Genomic DNA, 12,186 nt, shown 5'->3' with positions numbered 1-12,186 from the left:
TATTAATAATCATCTTACGCATTGCGCTTTACAAAATGTATTTAAAAATATTTAACTGGAGCATCAAAAGTTGTAAAAATTTAATAAAAATTTTAATAAAAAAATTTATGTTAGCGGATGGTGATGAAGTGTAGCACCTTAAAATATTTAATTAGTGGTTGTGTGTCAGGAGGAGTTGTAAAGATTAAAATAAAAATTATTTTATGTAAAATTATGTTTTTATTTTTAATAAATATATAAAAAATTTATAACAAATATATAATATTTAAATATAATAATAATATTTATTATTTAATAATCTTAATCTTTAAATCTCTAAAACTTAAATACTAATAATTTCTTTTAAACTTCATAACAATATTTAATAAATTTAATTTTAATTTTAATTAAAATCAAGTTTTTGCTGAAATATATAATTATAAATTAAAAAATACAATATATATTAAAGAATATATATTAAAGAATATATATTTATTTTTACCTAACTCCAACTTTCTGGCGCAAAGGCGATGTTCTCCTCCATATCAAATAAGCGGATCAGCCCGAAGACATCGCCACCTTCATGAGGGCCCATCCATATATATATATTATATTGTCTATCACGATAGCGTTCATTTTTAATTGAGTATTTTTTTTTATATTTATAAATCCTTTTATATGTATTTCTTCTGGATCAATCCAATCCTAAAAATTAAAAAATTAAATTATTTTATTTCTACATTCTTTATTATTCAAATATATTTTTTGTGTAAAGATGACTTACGGGCCGTGGAATTTTTATTTTTACAACATGTCTAATTTGCACCTCATGAAATGGTTCGCTGTCTATGTATATGCGCTGAAAAAAGTATTATGATACATTTTTTCATTAAAATAATTTGTATTTTTTACATGATAGTACTTACCCCAATGGCTGGATATGTCACATCAATATGATTCTCTATACAATCATTATAAAATGAGTCACTCATTTTTTCTTTTTTAACAAAAAAAACTTTACAGTTAAATGCTTCTCAAAACTACGATGTTTCACAACTAGATAGATTTTCATCTCACAGCCTCTCTTTATATATACATTTTTGCATATTGATGCATTTTTTAACACGTGTCGATTTGACAGCATTTTTTTCTTAAAGTGATTCGCACGGGTATATGTCACACACCTTAGGATAGTAGATGATAAAAAAATTTCAAAGAAAGATTCGCAAGAGTATATGTTTTAAATGTTTATATTATATTTCAAAATGTTTATATTAAATATATTGTTTATAAGAAAAAAATATTTGCAAATTTATATTTTTAATATAAAATAATTTCACATTATGTGCAAGAATGCATCTTGAATTTCAAACGTGTAGCTATAAGAAAAATTTGCATAAGTATATGTCGCATTTTTTTCGAGATACATCTTTTTAAATGAAATAATTTCTTAATCTCTCATTGCATGATAAAATGCATCTTAAGTTTCAAACGTGCTAAACGCTGTAAAAAGATTCGCATGAGTATATGTCACACCTTCGGGACTGCTGTTGATAAAAAAATGCTTTCGTTTTACTTTCTGACTATCTGCAGTGAGCTCACAGCTGTAGCCTGTCAGTCGTATGCTGATTTTTTCAAGTGTAACGTCTAATTTCTCTCAAATGGAAAAGTGTTCGTCGCTACTGCATATTCTTGCGCGTCGTGAGTTGGGGGATCGTACCCCATTCAGTACAGGCGGTGTGTGGTGTGGTACACACCAAAATCGCAGTTTAGCTCAATTTAGCTTATATTTAGACAATCGCTTATCTCGTGAAAGCAGCCGTGGCGGAATATTAATATTAAACAGAACTCTTCGTTCAATTCCTGAAAATCCCGTGAGTGACAAGCGCATATATGTACTTGATAAGCAGATAAACTTGTGCACCCACATAAAACAATCCGTTTTGGCGGACAGCAAATTGTTGCCGATAAAAAGAATGCAACAAAATTAAAAACGTAAATTTTTTATTGTATTTATAATATATTAACGGTTGTTGCTAGCGCGGGGTGTTGTGAGGGGGAATAAACACGGAATAAACACGAGAGGGCCCGTAGCGGGGATGTAGGTGGAATAGACGGGGGTATGAATGGGCGATAGACCCCCCCGTCTATTCCCACCTACGGCTACCTCTCCCCGCGCTCCTCTCATCACGGATTTTTTCCCCCGTCCCCTCGCCTCCCTCAACGCTCCTGGGTTAGAACCCGTGTTTATTCCCTACTCATTAAAAAAATCCGGAATCGAAGCAATCGTAAGATTAGAAACCTCCGAGAACTAGTCTGCCGTTTCTTTATATCATTCCTTTTCGCGAAGGCACCAAGAAAAATACCTCTGACCGCCGCGAAGAGCCAAAAAGAGAACTAATTGTGGTTTCCCTTTCTACCTGCCCCACTGTCGTTACTGGTTTACGGACAACCGGATCCACTTTATTTATTTGAAAAATCAGAGTCACCATCACTATCGATTTCTGATGCGTCAACTCTTGAGAAATTCCGCCCCACGACTCCTTTATATTCTCCTTTGCCTATCCCTGCCGAGGTCGGGTTGACATATCCTGTCAGTTTTTTTCTAAGCAACAGCAGCGACTTTCTTTATCCTCCGGGTAAATTCCTGGATCATTCTCTACCTCCTTCCCCGTGTACTTCTCTTCCTAGATCTTTCCTTGAATCTGAGCAAGTTGGTTTCCCGGTGGAAGATTCTGAATCTCTACCGGGTCTTGACTTCCCGAATTCTCCCTCGTCGCCGGCCTCCAGTGCCTCGAGTTCCTCGAGGAGCAGCAGGACCAAGGAGGATCGTAGATCCTTTCCTTGATCTCCTGCGGAGGACATGCACCGTTAATGAATTCCATTCCAGAAGGCGTTTTCACTATAGGCCCCAACCATTTTAGTCCCGAGGAGATCAGGAGGCAGGCAAGTGCCGCGTCTCCTGATAAACATTTTTTCATTCATTATCCGGGGGCGGATTTCCCCTTTTAGTACCTGTTAGGTTGATCGATCACGCGTTTTCGCGATCGACGGCGCGGGTTGCAGAAATAATAAAAGTAGATCTTAAATAAAAACTGTACACGGTTACATACATTGTCACGATATTTTCTCTCCTCCTCGCGGAGGAGAGTCGCGAACAAAAAGAGACGGCCGTGCACGGACGGAAAATCCGTGCACCGTCGTGACACGAGGGGCAGGGAGGTAGAAGGGATCGCGGCTCCTCAGCCGTATCCCGGCGCGGGACGGCGTATCTCTTGAATCCGATATTTTTGGGCGCCAGGCACGGGCTCAGCCGTGCCGACTTTTCTCACGAATTAATTACTGTCTCCCCGGCAAATAATTAGGGAACTCAAACTGCCGTCACGCGCGGGGGCTAGCTCATCCGAACGGAGAAGGGCGGGGTATAGCAGGCGGAATTCTCGGACAGACGGAAACAACGATACAAAATAAATGTTACGCAACACCCCAGAAAGCGAGTGAACAAATAAGCCGTTTATTGCAAAAAAAAATAATAAAGAAAAAGAATTATATAAAATAACGAAAAAGAAAAAAAAAAACAAACGCGATCGAGCGCCGTAGAGTTACCTCAATCGCGGCGGCACACTAACAATACAAAATCGCTAACAATTCGTTTATTCAGATCTCGTCCCTTCGAAACTATCGCGTCGGCCTTGACTGGTGTGATGCCGGCCACGCGCCTCTCGTGCACGCGACGTGTTTTCGCGGGACGTTACAACACGGAAGAATCTCCGCGTACTGTCGCCGGTCGTCGACGAGATTGCGAGATTTCTTTCCCAACCTCGGCCGCTGCCGAGGGCTCTCCGTGCGGACACGATGTACGACAGCCTCGCAAACCATAAAATTAATCAGCGCAAATAAACCGTATCGGTGTTTCCCGCGGAGTCCAGGCACCGGCCTTCAGACGCCCGTCGGCTGCCACTCTCTAACGTTAAGTCCTTGCTTCGCGACAAGGATCCACCAAATAATCTATCGGGCTCGCGTGCCCGTTCTACGTGGCCGGGTATCGTCTAAATCCGCGTCGGTCTCCCTGGGAAGCGGAGGGCTGTACAAAATAATAATTCCGCAATGCGGGTGGAAGATCTCACCGAATAAACACTCCCTGGCCCTCGAGTCGTCCTCGCTCTCTCGCACTCTCTTGCTCTCGCTCGCTAGCTATCGTCTCCGCTCGCTCTCGTTATTGCAGGCTATCGTCCGCCTCGGTCGCTTGTCTACACGGAAGAGAGCGAGGACCGCGCGAATTTTCGGCACGAGGCCCGGCGTATCCCCACTCTCGCGTCTCGCGGATTTTTCCGCGCGCTACGCTGCCGATTTCCCGCGGGAGCCGCTGCTCTCACAGAGCCCTATTGGTACTAATAGGTTGGCGCGAGCTTTGGATAGTCCGCGGTCGTGTTAATTTCCTCGCAGGTCCCTTCCGGCGCCGAGATGCGTAGGCGGCGGGTTTCCTCCAAGGCCCTCGGAATGGGTGGCCTCCCATCCCGGGCCCGTATCTGGTCATCATCTAGTCAGGACGTTTGCGCCTCCGCGTATGATCCGTTCCTTTCGCTCCTCTCCTGGCAAGAACGACTCACAGTCTCGACGATATACGGTAGCAACACAATTCATAAAATCGCGATCGTTAATTTTTGTCTCGCAAATAAAGATAAAACCCCCGAAGACTTCCGCGGCCCCTTCCCGCTCTCCTCTCTACCGCGATTTTTTTCGGCGCCGCTGCGCTTTTGTGACGGCCGCGGGAAGCTGCGACGAAGCAGCGAAAGCCACCACGTCACAACATATATTCACATATACATTCCGTTAACACACAAATACGCAATAAATAAAATAAACTGCTATATTTTACTCCGAGTTAACCCGCTATCATTTTATGTTATAATTCAGCTTAAATCAATTAAATATTTTTATTATGTTAAAGTATAAATTTTGTATTAATTAGAGTTATAAAATTGTTTTATTTTATTTTTGAAATTATAATTTTTTATTTTACTTAAGAAATCCCATATTCATTTAATTGCGAGAAATCCCCGCTGGTTCTATTCCAGGAAATGAGAATTAATTTTAAATCCATTTAGCTATTGTCAGACGCTCGGTTAGTATTCTTAAATATTTCCTAAGTTTCAAAGTTTGATTTTTTTGGTCATGTAAAACGCTTTGATTATGTCATGTAGTACGCAATGTCCAGACAAATTTCTATTGTCTTAATTTGCTGCCACCCGTTTCACAATTCTGTTTTACTATGATTTTTTATACGTCTAGCAATAGCGGATATTTTCTGTTGCAAAATTGTCTTCTTTTGAAGATTAGAAGTATTTCTCTTTGTATTTCAATAAAATATGGTCTACTCTTTCTTATCTAATTTATTAATTCTGCGTCGAAAAAAGAAATGTAAAGTAGAAAACGTAACAATTGTATTAAAAAAAGCTATGGGAACGTTTGGTTGAAGAGTGCAGGAAACATTATTCAACGCGCCTAATATCTTTGTTACAGTTTCAAAATCGGGCAAATTAACATCAGACAATGTACATATTTTGTCAAAAATTTAATTTTTTTAAGAACTAAACCACAATCAGTGTTATTACTAGATTCATAGAACGGATATTGTCGAAATATTATTGCAGAACCTAGATTAGGTTCTTTAAAAAATTTTATTATATTATGACGACGCACGAGTGACACGATGCGAAGACGTGCGAGCGAATTTAAGTACAATCGCATCGTGTCACTCGCGCGTCGTCGCATCGTCTCGCTCGCATGATGTCTTTAACCACATCTCGCGTATCGTCGCACCGCTCGCTCGCGCGTCGTCGCATCGTTTCGCTCTCGGTCAGATATAATAAATTTTCAAACGTTGATTTTTCGCAAATAAACGCCCAAATTAAAAAATGATCTGGGACTTACTTGTTCAAAATAATTAGAACTACTCATGTCTCCCGGGTGGGTCATGAGGTATGGGACACCATGTATATATATCACTTTTATTAGTACACCGTGTTTTTTTTCTCATCACTTATTTACGCTCCACTCCGCTGTGTAATCCCGGGGCCTCATCTCAGCAAGGTGTCTTATTTTTGCCAGCCTACAACAGATCTCACGTTACGCACGTGAGGTGATTAGCAACTGCTCGTCGCTGCCGGTCCGCGGGTATTTAACTTTGGCGCTTTGTTGATGTCAGCAGATTGCATTGTCGTAACTTGGTTACTGGGTAATGCAATCTGTTATTCTCGGTACTAAGATCTCGCAACCCTTTATTCTGATGATTTTTATCTAATCGGGCTTTTTAATTTAAGTGGATTACTGATATAGATTTCTTTTAATAATGTTGCGAGATCTTATTCCGTGTTACTTATTTACTTAATGCTTACTTAATCTTATTGTTGTACTGGGTTTCGGGTTACAACAAAATAGTTTTATATTCATTAAACTTGTGATCTAGTCTTGGTGCTTTGTTCGGACTTACACACAATCGAATCCTGCATCCCGACGCCCCGGGTATACGCTCGCCACGCCGACATTCGGTTACGCCAAATTGTCAGGTTGTTTCAAAATATTACAAAACTTTTGTCTAAAACATTTTTTTATATTTCTTATCGTTTAGAAGATATTCGCATAAAACGAAAATATTTGTTATTTTTGAGAGGCTGATTTAACCCTTAAACGTCAAAATAAGCAGATAAAAATATTCAAGTTTAATATTTTTCAATGTTCTACAACATATCCAAAATTCATCAAAATCGGTGAGGGACAGTTTTGTCCGTTCACGTCTTAGACTCACCACAGTTCCCTTTGCACCGACGTGATACTAGGAATGGAGGTTTCTCCGTTTCGGCCAAGTAACTCTTTATAGGTGCTTTCATCCTCACTCAGGTCTTATGTCTTACTGCCCACTACTTACTAAAACCCACACGATTGTCTCGAAAGGGTTGACGGTGCCGGATGCGGAGGTTGTGTTACATTTTTTCCGCTTTCAGCACCTATCCTTATAGTTTAAAAATGTTTTTTCTCGTATTTATGTTGTCCATATCACGTTGTATATCTATTGTATGGTACCCATCCAAACAAAGTCCAATGTAACTGTGGGTCCATGTTTTATTATGTGGTGCATGGTGCAGCACCGCGCCCCGGACGGTCCTCACCCGAAGGAGCTATTGGATTGCCGACACCGCAGCATCGCTCCACGCACCCTAATTGGCTACTTCGCAGCCCTTAAAAGGGCTGTAGTATCATGTCCGGTAATCGTCATGCGTCGGTTAGTAAGGGGGTGATTCTCTGCGAGTCCGTTTGCTACGGAAATCGCAGATTTATTATCTTTACTTTCTAATCCTATCGAAAATGTGCTAGTTTTTTGCGCTTTCTACGTTCTTTATCTATTACAGTTCTACGTCTTTTTTCACTCTCTTCTTTCTCGTTTATTACTTTCTTACAGAACTCTGTGAAGATTCTTCTTGTATCTTTATCAATAAGGATGATCAGGATAATATTAGCTAAGCTAATTCCTGGTCCTAACATGTTAGTCAGTTCTTTTCTTCCTGTTGAAATTTGCTACACCTAAGTAGCGTATGCTCTGTTGAGTCAATCCAGTTGTGGTTTGTTGCTATATTGGTACATGCATAGTTTGGATTTATCCACAGGATCGCAGCCATCCTCGAGTTATCGCCAAACCAGCAAACATGTGCCGCCGGAATATTGTTTGGCTCGGAGATGATCGCTATTTCTCCTCCAAACTCAGTCAATGTATGGACAAGAAGACCTTGTGCCTGCCGCACGTGATTGAGATTAATTTCTATGATGTTACTACTAGCCATTTGTTAGTAGTGCTATCAGTTTCCTCTGTTCCAACACTTGGCGAGATGTGGGATATCTGCTCACTCTGCTCGTTCATATGTTAATTGCTTATATCGACCTCCATGCATTGAATTTACGGTACAGGCGGTGATATTTCCATTTTTTCTTTGCAAGTTGTATTAGCTACGTTTATTTTATTATGTATCAACTCGCTTGCCTTACCTGTGGTTATTTTTTTGTCTTTGTTTAGCAATTGCCGTACATGGTACGGTCTTCCCATCTTATCCCTAAATTGCTTACCTGCTTTCTTGCATATGCTATAATTGGGCAAGTTGTTACAGTTTCTGAAGATATGCCTTTTCTCCCCGATTCTGTAACAACAGTCTGACCTGTTAATATTAACGGGACAATGGTCCCTTACATGTCCTTTTTGCAGGCATTTAAAGCAGTGCAGCGATCTTTCGGCAAGTGGTTTTATCTTGGCCGAGATCTATCCGACTTTAATTCTTCTTTCTTGTGCTAGCTAAACAGCTGACGTAACCGGACACCGCAATAATGAAGTGTATAGTCCGTTATATGTTAGTCTCAATGAGCCTATTCTGATTTCACTAGAATTACATCCCGTAACTTCATTAATAGTTACGGTAATTTTCTCTTGTCAGACTGAGTCATCCAAGTCTCTTATACGTATGTCAGACATTTTTGTTGGACAGTATATTCTGACATTTGTCTTATCCTTGAGCACATCGCTCATTTCTAGTGCTAGCAACTTGGCTTTATTTGTATTGTTCTCTCCGGTAATTTCATATATGATTGAGCCAGACATGCTTCTTCTTGTCCTTAGTTTAGTGATCCTAAACTTTTCCAAGTTGATTTTTGACTTGGCTATTTTTAAAATATCTTGGTACTCGTTTGGGGCACACGTAACAGAGATGGCCGCTGTTTTTGGCGGTTTTTTAATTCTAATTGGAATACGCTGTATTGTATTTGTTGTCTGTTGCTTTTCCCGTATTGCAGTTACATTGTTCTTTGCCTTGCTTTGTTGTTTTTTGGCTTTCCTTTGTAGGACCTCAGTTCATTTCTTTTGTTTATCGTTACAAGCCTGCGTAACATTATTTATTTTGCTTGTTGTTGCAGTGTATTCTTTATTTAATTCTTGCCTTGTTTTATTTTGCTTCCTACTTTGGATATTTAACTTTGTCTGCCTATTCACAGCATTCTTGGTCGCGTCTACGTTTAAGCCTTTATTTTTGCATCATGTCAAAAATATTCTTTCGAGATACTTATATTCAGGTGGAAGTTCTTCTTCCTCGTCTGTGCCAGTTTCCACAATTAGGATCTTTTTCCCACTATAGGGTTTATTTGTCTCTTTTTTGAAAGCGTAGGTTCGCTATATGTCTCCTGTTGTTTTCGATTTCTAGATGTCGTAGCTGGTGAGACATCCTTTTTTTTTGTATACAGGTAATCCAGGGAAGATCTCCATTAATTTAGTTTTAAGTTTATTAACTTCTTCCTTTAGTTGTTTGACCTCTTCCTGTGCTTCTTGCAGTGTCTTTGCAAGTTTTGCTGTTTCCTTATTTCCATTAGAGTTGACCGGGCCTACCCTAGTCATTAGGATGGTAACATTTGCTCTGGTCCTACAGGCCGCCTTTCTGAGGGCCTTAGCGTATTGTTCTTTAAGGCCCTTTGAAAGCCCGTATACTCTCAATACGCCAGCCATATCTTTCAGTACTGAACAGACAAAATCCCTAGCAGGAGCTTGTCTGCTTTCTTCTATGTACTCCACCTCTAATTTGTCAGCTCTGGCTTGTACCCATGAAGTTAAGGGAAAAGACGGGTCTAATATCCTGCTCTCTTTCTTTTCTAAGACAGTTGCTTTTTCTAATTTGGATAGATTTTCTTCTTGTTTTCTATATTGTTTTTTATTGTCCACTCTGTTTCTTTTTTCCGCGGAATATCCAGATTTTTCCTCAGATGCAAAGATTGTATTTAAAGACGCATCCCCGGTATAACCAGAAACATTTGAGGTTGCCGAGAAATGCGTTCTTACTCTGGTTTTTATTCCGGTCACTGGGTCTTCTATTTCCATAAAGGGTAAGTTTAAACTTACTTTATTCTTCTTTCTTATCGTTGTCGTTTGTGTCCTCGCAGCTGCTGTTTCTTCCACCCTCCCTGCGGTGCAAACAGTGGATAGTCCGACGTTTGATGACAACGAGAGGAAGGCCGAGACGGTACCCCCCTCTTGCCGGCCACTGGGTGTCCGTTCACCCTGCGGCGGTAAGTTTCCCTTTTTGCGACTAAACATATTCATTATTAATTCTTTTGGTTTGTATCTTTAGTCTGGATGAGATCCAACCCCATTGAGCACAGTCTACTCATGCTTCTCTATGAAGCCCTAACCTTGAAATACGTTCAAGCGGCTTTTTTTCCTTTTTTTGTTTTTACCAGGGGTCCCTCTCGTATCGTAGTTCTCCTGTGTGTTTAGATGTTATTTAACACTGTGCGCTCTTAATTAAGCATCAGCTTGTAAGCCCATTTACCACGTCAAAGTAGCGCACGTTGAGGGGATAATTTCATGTACTCTGTTCTAACCTCTTTTTCATCTCACCTTAATTTTTCTTCTTTATTCTTTATCTTTTAATTTATTTTTCTTTCCATTTCTATCATATCATCAAATATCTACTCCTTCTTATTTTTCAATTTTTCCTTTCTTCTGAAAACTTCTAACTGCTCTCTCAGATTCCCAAATCTTACCCACACACTATCACTATTCCTGATTTCTCTCTATTTCTTATTTTTCTCACCTCAATTTTCACTTTTGCCCCTGTCTTTACTACTTTTTTTACTTTCTTCAACAATTCTTCATCTTTTTTTTTTCTATTTATACTTCTCTTATTACTATATTTTATTTTCTTAGTTCTCTTCTTTTTCTCTTTCTGTCTAATTCTATGCTTTTTACCTTATGTATCAGCCCCTTTTTATTTCTCTACATTTGCTTTTTTGTTTCTCTGTCTTTAATCTTTTCATCCCTTTCTTTCTCTAACTCACAGATTTTATTTGCTGATTTTCATATTTTTTCATCTTCTATCTATTTTTTTTTTAACCGATTTCTTATCTCCTTTATTTCTTTTTTTATCTCACCAAAACCTACCTTTATTTCCTTGATAATCTCTATCCATCATTTTTGTTGTTCCTCTAATGATCTTTCAACTTTTGTGCTCTTCTTAAATACTTTCATCTCGTCTACTTTTTTTTTCTTCTTGTTTCTTTTTTCTCTTTTTCATTTTTTTCATCAACTTTATCAATGGAGAACTATTTGATCTTTCCCTCATCAAACATTCTGCTTTCGTCGGCCTTCTTACCCTTCTTATATACTTTTTCTCTCCAACTTTCATCTTTTCTTTATCTTTCGTCTCTTTTTGCTTTCTTTTATCAGTCTTCTCTTTAATTGCTATCTGTTCCCTTTCATATCTTTCATCGTTTAGCTTAATTTCTTATTTTTCTATCTATTCTCTACCATACTTACTTCTTTAACTCTTTATTTCTCTTATTGTAAGTCGCCATTTCTTTCTCTCTTCTATTTCTCCTATTCTTTCTTAGTTCCATATACTCTATGATCATCTATGCTTTGTCTACTTTCTACAGCTAATATCCAAACCTTTCCCAGGTTTTCTGTGTTTTACCTTTCTTCATCCTTGCTTTCTTCTTCTTTTTATTTGCCCTTATCCCATTACTCTTTCCAATTTTCTTCTACTCCTCACTCCTGCCTAACTTTTCCTTTTTTTTTATAATCACTTTCTTTATTTATTGTCACGTCTTATCTTATCGCGGAGATCGGCGTGATCAAAAAGAACGAACACGAATCCGCGATCCGGGCTCGACCGTGTGCACAAGAGGTAGCGGAGAAGGAAGGGTGGAGAATCCTCCAGTTTGTCCCGACGCGCAGTGACACGATTCCCGCAGAAGTTCGACTTGAGCGCCAAGCCCGAGCCTTATCGTACCGATTGCGCCACAGAACGATCCTTAAATCACGAAAAGAGTAAGAATACGTCGTCACCAGCTGCGGGGGCTAGCTCACCCAAACGGAGAGGGGCGGAGTTAGACGAATAGAACTCGTCTTCAAAATGAGAGTAGGTAACACGCGAAATAAATCTCACAAATTGTTAACAAGATAACAAAAAGAACGTAGTTTATTAAAGTAAAATAATTAATTAGTAAAACGTCTTGTCCACATTCGGACAAGAATTCACGTTGAGTTTGTTGTAATCCGAACCCCGTTACAACAGTATAATATGAAAAGAAGCTAGGTATAAGATTTCGCCACACAATTCAGATGAAGTTGCACCAGCAACCTACTTTAAATAAAAAAAAAACTAAAACTAATAATAT

Source organism: Cardiocondyla obscurior, linkage group LG03 (assembly GCF_019399895.1).
Source record: "Cardiocondyla obscurior isolate alpha-2009 linkage group LG03, Cobs3.1, whole genome shotgun sequence".
Taxonomy (NCBI): domain Eukaryota; kingdom Metazoa; phylum Arthropoda; class Insecta; order Hymenoptera; family Formicidae; genus Cardiocondyla; species Cardiocondyla obscurior.
Note: the sequence above shows the minus strand (reverse complement) of the source record.